The sequence below is a fragment of the Nicotiana tomentosiformis genome, chromosome 9 (assembly GCF_000390325.3).
Source record: "Nicotiana tomentosiformis chromosome 9, ASM39032v3, whole genome shotgun sequence".
In the NCBI taxonomy this organism is placed as follows: domain Eukaryota; kingdom Viridiplantae; phylum Streptophyta; class Magnoliopsida; order Solanales; family Solanaceae; genus Nicotiana; species Nicotiana tomentosiformis.
This window is the reverse complement of record NC_090820.1, coordinates 55,562,367-55,575,298: the sequence shown is the minus strand read 5'-3', so window position 1 is coordinate 55,575,298 and position 12,932 is coordinate 55,562,367.

The window sequence follows — 12,932 nt, the reverse complement described above, 5'->3', positions numbered from 1 at the left end:
ATAATAAAAATATAGAAAGAAATTTATTTAGAGCTTTAAATATTATGGAAAATTATAGAAAATGCTTGTATAGGCTTGTAAACTAAATGATGATGCAAATATGCCATTTTGAAAGTATATATGAATTTTTAGGAAATATGAGGGAAATATTGGGTATCAACAATGGGTAATAATTATATTCAAAAATTTTCGGAATTCGGGCACGTGGGCTCAGGGGTGAATTTTAGGAATCTTCCAATTTGGGTTGGGTAATTCCTCTAAAAGCTAAATTATAAACTATTGAGTATATATTGATTAAATTTTATAATATATGACTAGTTTTAGATTGTTCGGCATCGACTTTGGGCCTTAGGTGTATCTTTGTTGTGTATTACTTGTGTGGGGATCTACTTACACACGAGGTGACGAGAGTCCGTGCGTAGCTATCTTCCATGATATGTCCGGGTAGACTTAGATCTACATCATGCTTTTAATTTTATTGTTGTATTTATCATGCGTATTAACTGTCTTTAATAGAGCTGAGACTAGGGATTTAACGTTGCAATTATCGACTTAGCCTTCTTATTTCGGAAAATTGAGGAATACTTAATAACTATAAAAAAAATCTATGTCTTCTCGTCTCGCAAGTACTTCTGCGAGCAAGGTAAACTTCTCTACTCTAATTGGATCGGATTGTTCTCCTCAGTAGTATGATAACCTCACTCTTATGGGATCGGGCCGTTCGCATTGGCGGTATGATAACACCGCTCTTATGGGATCAGGTCATTTGCCTCAGCAGTATGATGATAACACTATTCTTATGTGATCGGGTTGTTCGCCTTGGCAGTACTGAGTACCGCTATTCTTATGCGATTGGGTCGTGCGCCTCGGCAACTTCGTACTTAATAATCAAAATGGGTTCCAGTTTGGATATAATTGAGTTATGGCCTTCATGGCCAGTTACAAGATGTTGGTGATGTGTTACGGACTCCTATTATATTTATTGTAGTTGCTTTTATTTGTCTCATTGATACCTGTTGTATGCTCACCTTGTCTACTTTATGCACTTTTATTATTATTATTGACCTCTAGTAAGTGTCAAGTCGACCCCTCATCACTACTTCTTCGAGGTTAGACTAGATACTTACTGGGTGCGCGTAGTTTTCTATACTCACGCTACACTTCTGCACTAATGTGCAGGTACAGAGACAGGTTCCACCAGTGGTCACGCGGGCGCATAGCCGATCATCTACAGAGACTTAGTGGTGAGCTGCTTGCCTTGCTACGACCCGCAGCACCGGAGTCTCCTTTCACCTTATTTACTATTCCTGTCTATTACTTTCGGACAATAGTTTTTAGTAGCTTTGTATATTCTCTAGATTGCTCATGTACTTCTGACGCCGAATTTTGAAGATTTGTAGCACTTATATACTATTGTACTTTTCATTTCTACCACCGCAAAGTATGCATTTATTATGTTGGTATTTCGTTTAAAAGGATTTGTCATAGTTGCATGAATTGTAGTTTAAAGTGTTCTTTAACGAGGAAATACTTCTGTATTAAAATTGCTAAAAAGGGGTAAATCAATTATAGTTACACTTGTGGGCTTGCCTAATGGCGACATTAGGTGCAGTCTCGACATATCACGGATTTGGGTCGTAACATCTTGGTATTAAAGCTTTAGGTTCACATAGGTCTCACGAGTCATGAGCAGACCTAGTAAAGTCTTGTAGATCAATGCGGAGACGTCCGTGCTTATCTTCGAGAGGCTATAGGGTGTTAGGAAAATTCTATTTCTTTATATCCTATCGTGTAGTTGATATTATACTAAGTATCTTTCTATTAATCTCTCACAGATTGTGAGAACACGCGTGACGGATGTACCAGGCGGTCGAGGGGCTGCTCCCTCCGTTTCTAGAGGCCGGGGGAGGGCTCCAGCTCCAGTCAGAGGACGAGGGAGCCCTAGGGTTGCTCCTGTTGTACCACTAGTGTATCCAATAGAGGATCCTGTTGCTGAGGAGTAGGATGAGGCGCCTGCATTTGTGCCAACCACATCAGATTTCATGACTGCGGCGGGATTCTAGGAGGTCATGGGCCGTATGCTGCGGTTCATGGGCTCTATGATGCAGAATGGTTTATTTCCAGCGGACCCTACCACATCTCAGGCGGGAGGGGGAGCACAGACCCCTACCGCTCAGGCTCCATGGCACACCGCTGCCGTTTATCATACCCTAAGTGCACTACCTGCTGGTAGAGCCTAGCCTATTGCAGTGGCTATGCCAGAGGTTGTACCAGCCGCGACCGATGATCAGCAGAAGCGGCTGGGCAGATGGACTAGGCTTTGCCCGTACCTTTGGGGCTGAGCGGTCAGAGGACCCCTAGTATTTCATTGACCAGTGCAAGGATAGGCTCCGGAACATGGGGATATCGGAGTCCAACGAGGTGGACTTCACCACTTTTCAGTTTGAGGGCAAAGCCCATAGATAGTGGCAGGCTTATCTTCTTAGCAGGCCAGCAGGTTCACCTCCCTTGACTCGGGATCAGTTTACACATCTGTTCTTGGAGAAGTACATACCACCTTCCAAGAGAGAGGAGCTCCGGGGTTAGTTTGAGCGACTCTGTCAAGTTCACATGTCATTCACCAACTATGAGGCGAGATTCACTGACTTGTCTCGCCATGCAGCTATCATACTCCCCAGAGACGCAGAGAGGGTGTGGAGGTTGATTCCAGGTCTGCACCCTGAGATTCAGGTACCTATGGCCCGTGAGGTATAGATGGGGACTTCTTTTCTTCAGGTTGTAGATATAGCTTGGAGGATCGAACATATTCGCAACCGCAGTGGAGAGTTTGCGCCGAGGGACAAGAGGCCCTAGTAGTTTGGAGGATTCAGTGGCGCCCCACATGGGGGAAAAGGTCAGTTCATGAGGGGTCAGCCCAGCAGGCCCATGCAGTCAGCACCACCATATGCTTGGAGTGCTCCAGCACGACCCTATTTCAGTGCCATTCCAAAGAGTACTTACCACCCGCCAGCTATTCAGGGTTCCTCCAGTGGGTATTCAGGCCATCAGGGTCAGACTTTAGGTCAATAGTCCACCGTTCTGAGAGGTTGTTTCAAGTGCGGGGATCTTGGCCATGTGAAAAGGTTTTGTCCCAAACTTCAGGTCAAGGCTGAGCAGTAGGACTATCGGACTCTGCTTACCGCACCAGCTACCACACTACCCGCTCAGCTGGCCAAAGGCGGAGGGCAGGAGGCCAGGGGTCGTCTTTGAGGTAGAGGCCAATCAAGTGGTGCTCCGGCTATATTCAATGCTATCCCCGGCAAGACAGAGGCAATTGCCTCTGATGCAGTGATCACAGGTACTATTTCTGTTTACCGGAGGGATACCTTGGGCATTTTCGTATATGTGTCCATGCCACTGGATGATTCTGTTGTTGTGGATTGGGTTTACCGATCCTGTGTGGTGCATTTCTGTGGATATGAGACCCAAGCAGATCTTCTATTACTCGATATGGTTGATTTCGAGGTTATCTTGGGCATGGATTGGTTGTCCCCATACTATGCCATTCTTGAATGCCATGCCAAGATTGTTACCTTGGCGACGCCTGAGTTTCCTAGATTATAGTGGAGGGGTTCATCTGTCGGTACTTCCAGCCGGGTTATTTCTTTCTTGAAGGCTCGACACATGGTCGAGAAGGGTTGTTTGGCTTACTTGGCCTTTGTTCGGGATACTACTACAGAGATTCCCATGATAGATTCAGTGCCGGTAGTACAAGAGTTTTTTGATGTATTTCTCATTGATCTACCAGGGATGCCGCCGGATCGGGATATCGATTTCGGCATTGATTTGGTGTCGGGTACCCAGCCTATTTCTACTTCGCCTTATCGTATGGCTCCCAAGGAGCTGAGAGAGTTAAAGGAGCAGCTTCAGGAGTTGCTTGAGAAGGGGTTCATTAGACCTAGCATGTCGCCTTGGGGCGCACCAGTGTTGTTTGTGAAGAAGAAGTATGGGAGTATGCGGATGTGCATTGATTACCGCCAGTTGAATAAAGCCACCATCAAGAACAAGTACCCCTTGCCATGTGTTGATGATTTGTTTGACCAGTTGCAGGGTGCCAAGGTGTTCTATAAGATCTACTTGAGATCTGGGTATCATCAGTTGAAGATTCGTGCTTCGGATATTCCGAAGACGGCCTTCCGGACTAGATATGGTCACTGTGAGTTTTTGGTGATGTCTTTCGGGTTGACTAATGCCCTGTCGACGTTTATGGATTTGATGAACCGAGTGTTCAGGTCGTATCTTGATTCATTTGTCATTGTCTTCATCTTGATCTACTCGCGTAGTATGGAGGAGCACGAGCAGCATTTGAGATTAGTGTTTCAGACTTTGCGGGAACGGAAGATTTATGCTAAGTTCTCCAAGTGTGAGCTCTGGTGGCTTTCTTGGGGCATGTTGTATCAGGTGAGGGCATTAAGGTGGGTCCCATGAATATTAAGGTAGTCCAGGGTTGGCCTCGTCCTACCACGGTGACCGAGATCAGGAGTTTCTTGGGGTTAGCTAGGTATTATCGTCGGTTCATGGAGGGTTTCTTGTCTATTGCAGCGCCCTTGACTAAATTGACACAGAAGGGTGCTCCGTTCAGATGGTCCGATGATTGTGAGGCAAGCTTTTAGAAGCTCAAGGCGGCTTTCACTACAGCACCAATATATCATCAATGAAGACAATGATAAATGAGTTAAGCTATGGCCTGAACACCAGATTAATCAAATCCATAAGCGCCGCTGAGGCGTTGGTCAAGCCGAAGGACATCACTAGAAACTCATAGTAGCCATATCTAGTCCAGAAAGCCATATTCGGAATATCCGAAGCACAAATCTTCAGCTGATGATACCCAGATCTCAAGTCGATCTTAGAGAACACCCTGGCACCCTGCATCTAATCAAACAAATCATCAATGCGCGGCAGCGGGCACTTGTTCTTTATGGTAACTTTGTTCAACTGGCGGTAATCAATGCACATCTTCATACTCCCATCCTTCTTCTTCACAAATAATACTGGTGCACCCCAAGGCGACACACTCGGCCTGACGAACCCCTTTGCTAGAAACTCCTTAAGTTGTTCCTTCAACTCCTTCAACTCTTTAGGAGCCATGCGGTACGGTGGAATAGAGATAGGCTGGGTACCTGGCGCTGAGTCAATACTGAAATCGATATCACGATCTGGTGGCATGCCTGGTAGATCAGAAGGAAATACATCGGAGAGCTCTCGCACCATAGGCACTGAATCAATCGTGGGAGTCTTTGTGGAAGTATCCTGAACATAAGACAGATAAGACAAACAACCCTTCTCGACCATATGTCGAGCTTTTAAGAAAGAGATAACCCGACTAGATGCACTGATAAATGAACCCCTCCACTCCAATCTAGGCAACTCTGGCATCGCCAAGGTAACAGTCTTGGCATGGCAATCAAGGATGGCATGATATAGAGACAACCAGTCCATGCCCAGGATGACCTCAAAGTCGGTCATGTCGAGCAACAGAAGATCCGCTCTGGTCTCATAACCATAGAAAGCCACAATGTAGGACCGAGAAACCCGATCCACAATAACAGAATCGCCCACTGTCATGGACACATATACATGAGCACTCAAGGACTCATGATAGACATCTAGATAATGAGCAAAAATATAAGAAACATATGAATATGTAGACCCTGGATCAAATAGTACTGAAGCATCCCTACCTCAGACAAAAATAATAATTGTGATTATGACATCTGAGGCTGCTACATCTGGTCTGGCTGGAAAAGCATAAAACCTAGGTGGAGTGCCACCTGACTGGCCTCCACCTCTAGGGCGACCCCTAACCACCTACCATCTGCCTCTGGCGGGTAGGAGGGTCGGTGCGACAGCTGGTGCGGTGATCATTGGCTGCTGGATAACTGGGTCTGCTGGACTGACCCCTCACGAGCTGACATCTGCCCTCATACGGGGCTCCGCTTAATCCTCCAGAATGTCGAGGCCTCTTTGCCCCCGTCGTATACAATCAGCCCTTGTTGTGGATACCCTCAATTTTCCGAGCTTTCTCAACAACCTACTCGTAAGGAGTCCCCATCTCAGCCTCTCGGGCCATAGTAACTCAAATACCATAATGCAAGCCCACAATAAACCTCCACACTCTCTATGCATCGGTGTGGAGTATCATAAGTGCATGGCGAGACAACTCATAGAACCTTGCCTCATTATCGGTCACAAACATCTAACCCTGCTGGAGCCTCCCAAACTGACCGCGTAGCTCTTCCCTCTAAAAGGGTGGAATATACCTCTCCAGAAAGAGACATGTAAACTGATCCCAAGTCAAGGGAGGAGAACCTGCTGGTCTACTAAGAAGATAGGACCGCCACCATTTGCATGCCCTACCCTCCAATTGAAATGTGCTGAAGTCCACCCTGTTGGACTCCAATACTCTCATGTTGTGCAAAATGTCCCTACAACGGTCAATAAAATCCTGGGGGTCCTCATGTCGCTCACCGCCAAAGGCAGGTGGATGTAGTCTGGTCCATCTATCCAACAGCTTCTGCGGCTCGATGCTCGCATCTGGTCTGGGCTCTGGCGCAGCCGCTGTAACTGGCTGAGCCCTGCCTACAAGTAGTGCACCTGGGGTCTGATATACGACAGTAGCGTGACCTGGAGCCTGAGCGGTAGGGGTCTGTGCTCCCCCTCCCGCCTGAGATGTGGCTGGGTCTAGAAATAAAATAGCATGCGCCATAGAGTCCATGAACCATAGAATACAACCCATGACCTACTGAAATCCCGGTGAGGATATGAAATATGTCGGGGCTGGCTCAGCTGCAGGAACCTCACCCTGCTACTCAATGACAGGATCCTCTACTGCATTCACTAGTGGTACAATAGGAGCAAATCTAGGACGCCCTCGTCCTCTAGCAGGAGCTGGAGCCCTCCCCCAGCCTCTGCCTCGGCCTCTAGAACCAAGGGGAGCAGCTCCTCCACCACTGGGTATATCTACCGCACGCGTTCTCACCATTTGTGAGAGAATAAGAGAAATATACTTAGCACAACATCAACTGCAAGATTAGAGATAAAGAAAGAGAAGTTTCCTAACACCCCGTAGCCTCTCGAAGATAAGTATGGACGTAACTGTACCGATCTACAAGACTCTATCAGGCCCGCTCATGACTTGTGAAACCTATGTAAACTTAGAGCTTTGATACCAAGCTGTCACGATCCAATTTCCACAATAGACCGTGATGGCGCCTAACATCGGCGCTAGACAAGCCAATGGTGAACTACCCATTTAATTGCTCATTTTAATATTTTTAAAGTCTTTGATTTATATTTAATAAAGAACAAATAGCAAGGGATCGTAGTAATGTCAAGCATAAACTAAACACGAGAGTAAGATAATGGATTTAATAATCAAAACTATTAGGATCTACTAGAATTTCCCAAAATTCGATGTCACAAGTGCACGAGCATCTAGTAGAATATACAAAACTCCCTAAAACTACTGTCTGAAATAGAATAGACAGAAATGATAAACATAACAAGATAAGGCTTCGGGTGCTGCAGAACGAAGCATGAGAAGCAGCTCACCACTAGGCCTCCGGGTAATGTGGATGCACGCCTGGATGAACACCAGTTGTTCCTCCCTCAGAACTTGCACAATTTATGTAGGAGTATAGCGTGAGTACGTAAACAATGTGTAAGCACTAAGTATCTTGTCTAACCTCGAAGAAGTAGTGACGAGCGGTCGACATTGACACTTAGTAGTTGTTAATATACATAATGTGCAAGAATTATAAATAGGCATGAATTACAACAACAATAATTATCATGACCCCAATTTCCCTCTGTAGGATGTCATGATGGCACCTAGTCTCTAAGACTAGGTAAGCCTAACAATTTGCGGAATAAATGAATATAAAACTGAACTCAAATCTCAACACATGAAATATAAATAGAAACTGCTATTCAAATAATTACAACTCCCAAAAACCCAGTAGAAATAAGTCACAAGCTTCTAAGAGAAAATACTAAGTGTCTCTATACATCAGAGTCTAAAGAGAATGAGGAAAACAATATAATAAGGATAGAGAGGGACTCCGAGGTCTGCAGACGCTGGCAGATATACCTTGAACTCTACACGTACGGTCCAGCTCACTGGTATCTGGCCTGGTAGGAAGAACCTGGATCTACACAAAAAGATGTGCAAAAGTATAGTATGAGTACACTACAACGGTACCTAGTAAGTGCCAAGCCTAACCTCGGTAGAGTAGGGACGAGGTCAGGGCAGGTCCCTACTGGAATAAAAGGAAATGAGATAGAAAATATAATAATATAATGTAATGACTGAGAAATGAACAACGACAAATTTACAACAAGTTAACAGCACTAGGGCTGTGCATAATTTGGTAAATACCGAATTACCATACCGAAATCGAAAATTTTGGAATTTGGTATATGGTATTTTGGTATTCGTTATGGTATTTGGTTTATGTTTTAAAAAATATTGGTATTAGGTATGGTATTTGATATTTAAAATAAAATACCAAAATACCTATACCATAGCGAAATATATATTATATTACAAAATACACATATTATTAATTATAACATAAATATAAAAATCTAGAATTTTACTTTCCGTTATTCTCTAAGTTCATCAATTAATTCTAAGAAAGTAACAAAACATTTCTAATGATCAAATTTATTCTTTTATGTACAGTGTTCTCTCTCTAGGTTGATATTTGTTAGTTCTAAACAAAACTTTTGTCAACAAATGTTTTTAGTTTTGTATTTTTGAGTACTTTAGTTTAGAATATTATAGTCTATGAATCTATGCACAAGTTAGTATTCAAACTGAATAAGCCGAAAGGAGAAAAACCAAACCATACCAAATTTAATTAAGTACGGTATTGGTATTGCATTTTAAGAAATCGATTACCGAAAATACCGAACCAAAATATCAAAATATCGTACCGTACCGACCGACGAATACCCCTAAATAGCATAACAAATAGAGGTAAATAATAGGGGCATTCCCGAGGTATCACCTCGTAGTCCCAAATGTAAATACACAACAGGGGAATCTCCCGAGGTACCGCCTCGTAGTCCCAAAAGTAAATATGCAATAAGGGGATCTCCCGAGGTAACGCCTCATAGTCCCAAAAGTAAATATGCAACATGGAATCTCCTGAGGTACCGCCTCGTAGTCCCAAAAGTAAATCCACGACAAGGGGATCTCCCGAGGTACCTCCTCGTAATGCCAAAAGTAAATAAACAACTCATAACCTATGGAAGAACGAATTTACAGTAAGGAATCATATAGTTAAAGACTGAATACAAGATCACGGAGGCAAGTAATTCAACTAAGCATGTTGCACAAATTTCAAGTAAAGGTTAAGACACGTAGACATGTGATACTAGGCTAAACATGACAGCTACACATGCTAAGGCAACTCAGTTAAGGAATTTAAAATAAGACTACTCAACAAGAACCGAAATTTTCACAATTAGCTTGTGTACGCACTCGTCACCTCGTGTACACGACGCTCACATATCACAAATTGTTACAGCAGTACCAAATCCTAAGGGGATTTTCCCCACACATGGTTAGATAAGTCGCTTACCTCAAATCTCGCTCAATCAATCGATAAGGATGCCTTTCCCTCGATTTTCTGACTCCGAACGGCCAAAATCTAGCCACACTATAACTACAACTATAACTATAACTACAAGAAACTAATTTAAATAATGAAACTACGACTTTAGCAAAGAATTGAAAAATTGCCCCAAAACGTCGACCCGGGCCCACGTCTCAAAATCCGGTAAAAGTCACCAATTACGAACACCCATTCGACCACGAGTCCAACCCTACCAATTTTACCAAAATTCGACACCAAGTCTCCACTCAAATTCGCAAATTAAACTCTCCAAATTCCTAGCCTCAAACTCCCAAATTCTACCTTAAATACACACAAACTAGGTGGGAATCAATGGGGAAATAAGATTATTGATCGAAAATAAGCACAAAAAACTTACCTCAAGAAATTCCTCGAAAATGCTCTCAAAAATCGCCAAGACCCGAGCTCAGAATGTTTAAAATGAAGCAAAATCGTGAAACCTTGTATTTAAGTGTTTTGCCCAGCACTTCCACTTCTGCGGAAACTTAGCCGCATCTGCGGCGTCGTAGAAGCGACAACATACCCACTTCTGCGGTTTCCCTCACTCCTGCGGTCTCTTCATCCGCTCTTGCGGACTCGCTTCTGCGGGACTCCAAATCGCTTCTGCGGTCACATTTTTAAAAAGTTCATTATCCAACCTATTTTTAGTGGATAATATGGGTTGTTAACTGTGTTCTTTTAACCATTTTGCCACCCATATATACAACCACAAGAAACTAATTTAAATAATGGAACTACAACTTTAGCAAAGAATCAAAAAAGTACCCCAAAAAGTCGACCCGACCCCACATCTCGAAATCGGTAAAAGTCATAAATTTAAAACACCCATTCAACCACGAGTCCGACCCTACCAATTTTACCGAAATCCGACACCAAGTCGCCACTCAAATCTCCAAATCCCTAGCCTCAAACTCCCAAATTTCACCTTAAATACACACAAATTAGGTGGAAATCAATGGGGAAACAAGATTATTGATCAAAAATAAGTACAAGAGACTTTCCTCAATAAATCCCTCGAAAATGCTCTCAAAAATCACCAAGACCCGAGCTCAAAATGTTTAAAATGAAGTAAAATCGCTAAACCTTGTATTTAAGTGTTCTGCCCAGCTATTCCGCTTTTGCAGAAATCTAGTCGCATATGCGGCGTCGTAGAAGTGACAACATACCCGCTTCTGCATTTTCCCTCGCTCTTGTGGTCTCTTCATCCACTCCTGCGAACTCGGTTCTGCGGGCCTCCAAGCCCCTTCTGTGGGCCCAACTTCCTTACCAAATTTTGCTTTTGCGGGTGCTCGTCTACGCAAACGCATTCGCTTCTGCGGATAGGCCTCCCAAGCACTCGTCCGCTTCCACAGAAGAGACTCCGCTTCTGCAGCCTTCACGATGCACCTGTGACCACAGAATAGAGTTTTGACGGTTCCGCAGCCTTCACGCTTCCGCAGTTTTCACGATGCACCTGCGAGCTCGCACCTACGGTTAATCTTTCGCATGTGCGATTACACCAGAACTGGTGCACTTCAGCCATTCTCACAAGTCCAAATTGATCCGTTAACCATCCGAAAATCACTCGAGGCCCCCAGGACCTTGACGAAATATACCAACCAGTCCTAAAATATCATACGAACTTAGTCGAGACTTAAAATCACATCAAACAATGCTAAAAATATGAATTGCGCATCGATTCAAGCCTAATAAACTTTAAAACTTCAAACTTCTACATCCTATGCTGAAACCTATCAAATCAAGTTTGATTGACCTCAAATTTTGCACACAAGTCATAATTGACATTACAGACCTACTCCAACCTCCGGAATCGGAATCCGACCCCGATACAAAAAAGTCTACTCTCGGTCAAACTTCTCAAAAATCATCCAATTTACCAACTTTTACCAATTTACGTTAAAATGACCTACGGACCTCCAATTCAACATTTGAACACGCTCCTAAGACCAAAATCACCCTAAGGAGCTATTGGAACCGTCAAAACTCTATTTCGGAGTCGACTTTACACAATTCAAACTACGTTAAATTCCTAGAACTTAAACTCTCAATTTAGGGATTATGTGTCCCATTTAACTCCGAAACCAAAAACAAATCCCCCCAGCAAGTCACGTAACCATAAAATGAGATGGAGGAAGCAATAAATAGGGGTTCGGGGCTAATACTCTCAAAACAACCGGCCGGGTCATTACATCCTCCGCCTCTTAAAACAAACGTTTGTCCTCAAACGAGTATAGAGACATACCTGAAGTGGTGAAAAGATGAGGATAAGGGCTGCGCATATCATGCTTGGTCTCCCAAGTCACCTCCTAAATTGGATGACCCCTCTACTACACCTTTACTGAAGCGATGTTCTTTGACCTCAACTTTTGGATGTACCTGTCCAAGATGACCACTGACTCCTCAACATAAGATAGATCCTTGTCCAACTGGACTGAGCTGAAGTCTAACATATGAGACGGATCGTCGTGATATTTCCGGAGCATGGAAACATGGAATACTAGATGAACTGCAGAGAGACTAGGTGGTAGTGCAAGTCTGTAAGCCACCTCTCCAACCCTCTCAAGAATCTCAAAAGGCCTGATATATCTAGGGCTCAACTTGCCCTTTCTCCCAAACCTCATAACAACCTTCATGGGCGAAACCCGGAGCAAGACCCGCTCCCCAACCATGAATGCAATATCGCGAACCTTTCGATCCGCATAACTCTTCTTCCTGGACTGGGCTGTACGAGGTCAATCCATAATAAATTTAACCTTTTCCAAAGCATCCTGAACGAGGTCTGTACCCAATAACCTAGCCTCGCCCGACTCTAACCAACCTACTGGAGACCGGCACCGTCTACCATACAAAGCCTCATACGGGGCCATCTGAATGCTCGACTGATAACTGTTGATGTAGGCAAACTCCGCAAGTGACAAGAACTGATCCCAAGTACCCCCAAAATCCATGACATACGCACAAATCATATCCTCCAATATCTAAATAGTGCACTCGGACTATCCGTCTGTCTGAGGGTGAAATGTTGTACTCAACTCTACCCGAGTACCCAACTCACGTTGTACGGCTCTCTAGAACCGCGATGTAAACTGCGTATCCCGGACAGAGATGATAGATACTAGTATTCCATAAAGCCTGACAATCTCGCGAATGTAAACCTGAGCTAGCTGCTCCGAGGAGTAAGTAGTAACCAAAGGAATAAAATGAGCTAACTTGGTCAATCTATCCACAATCACCCAAACTGCATCGAAC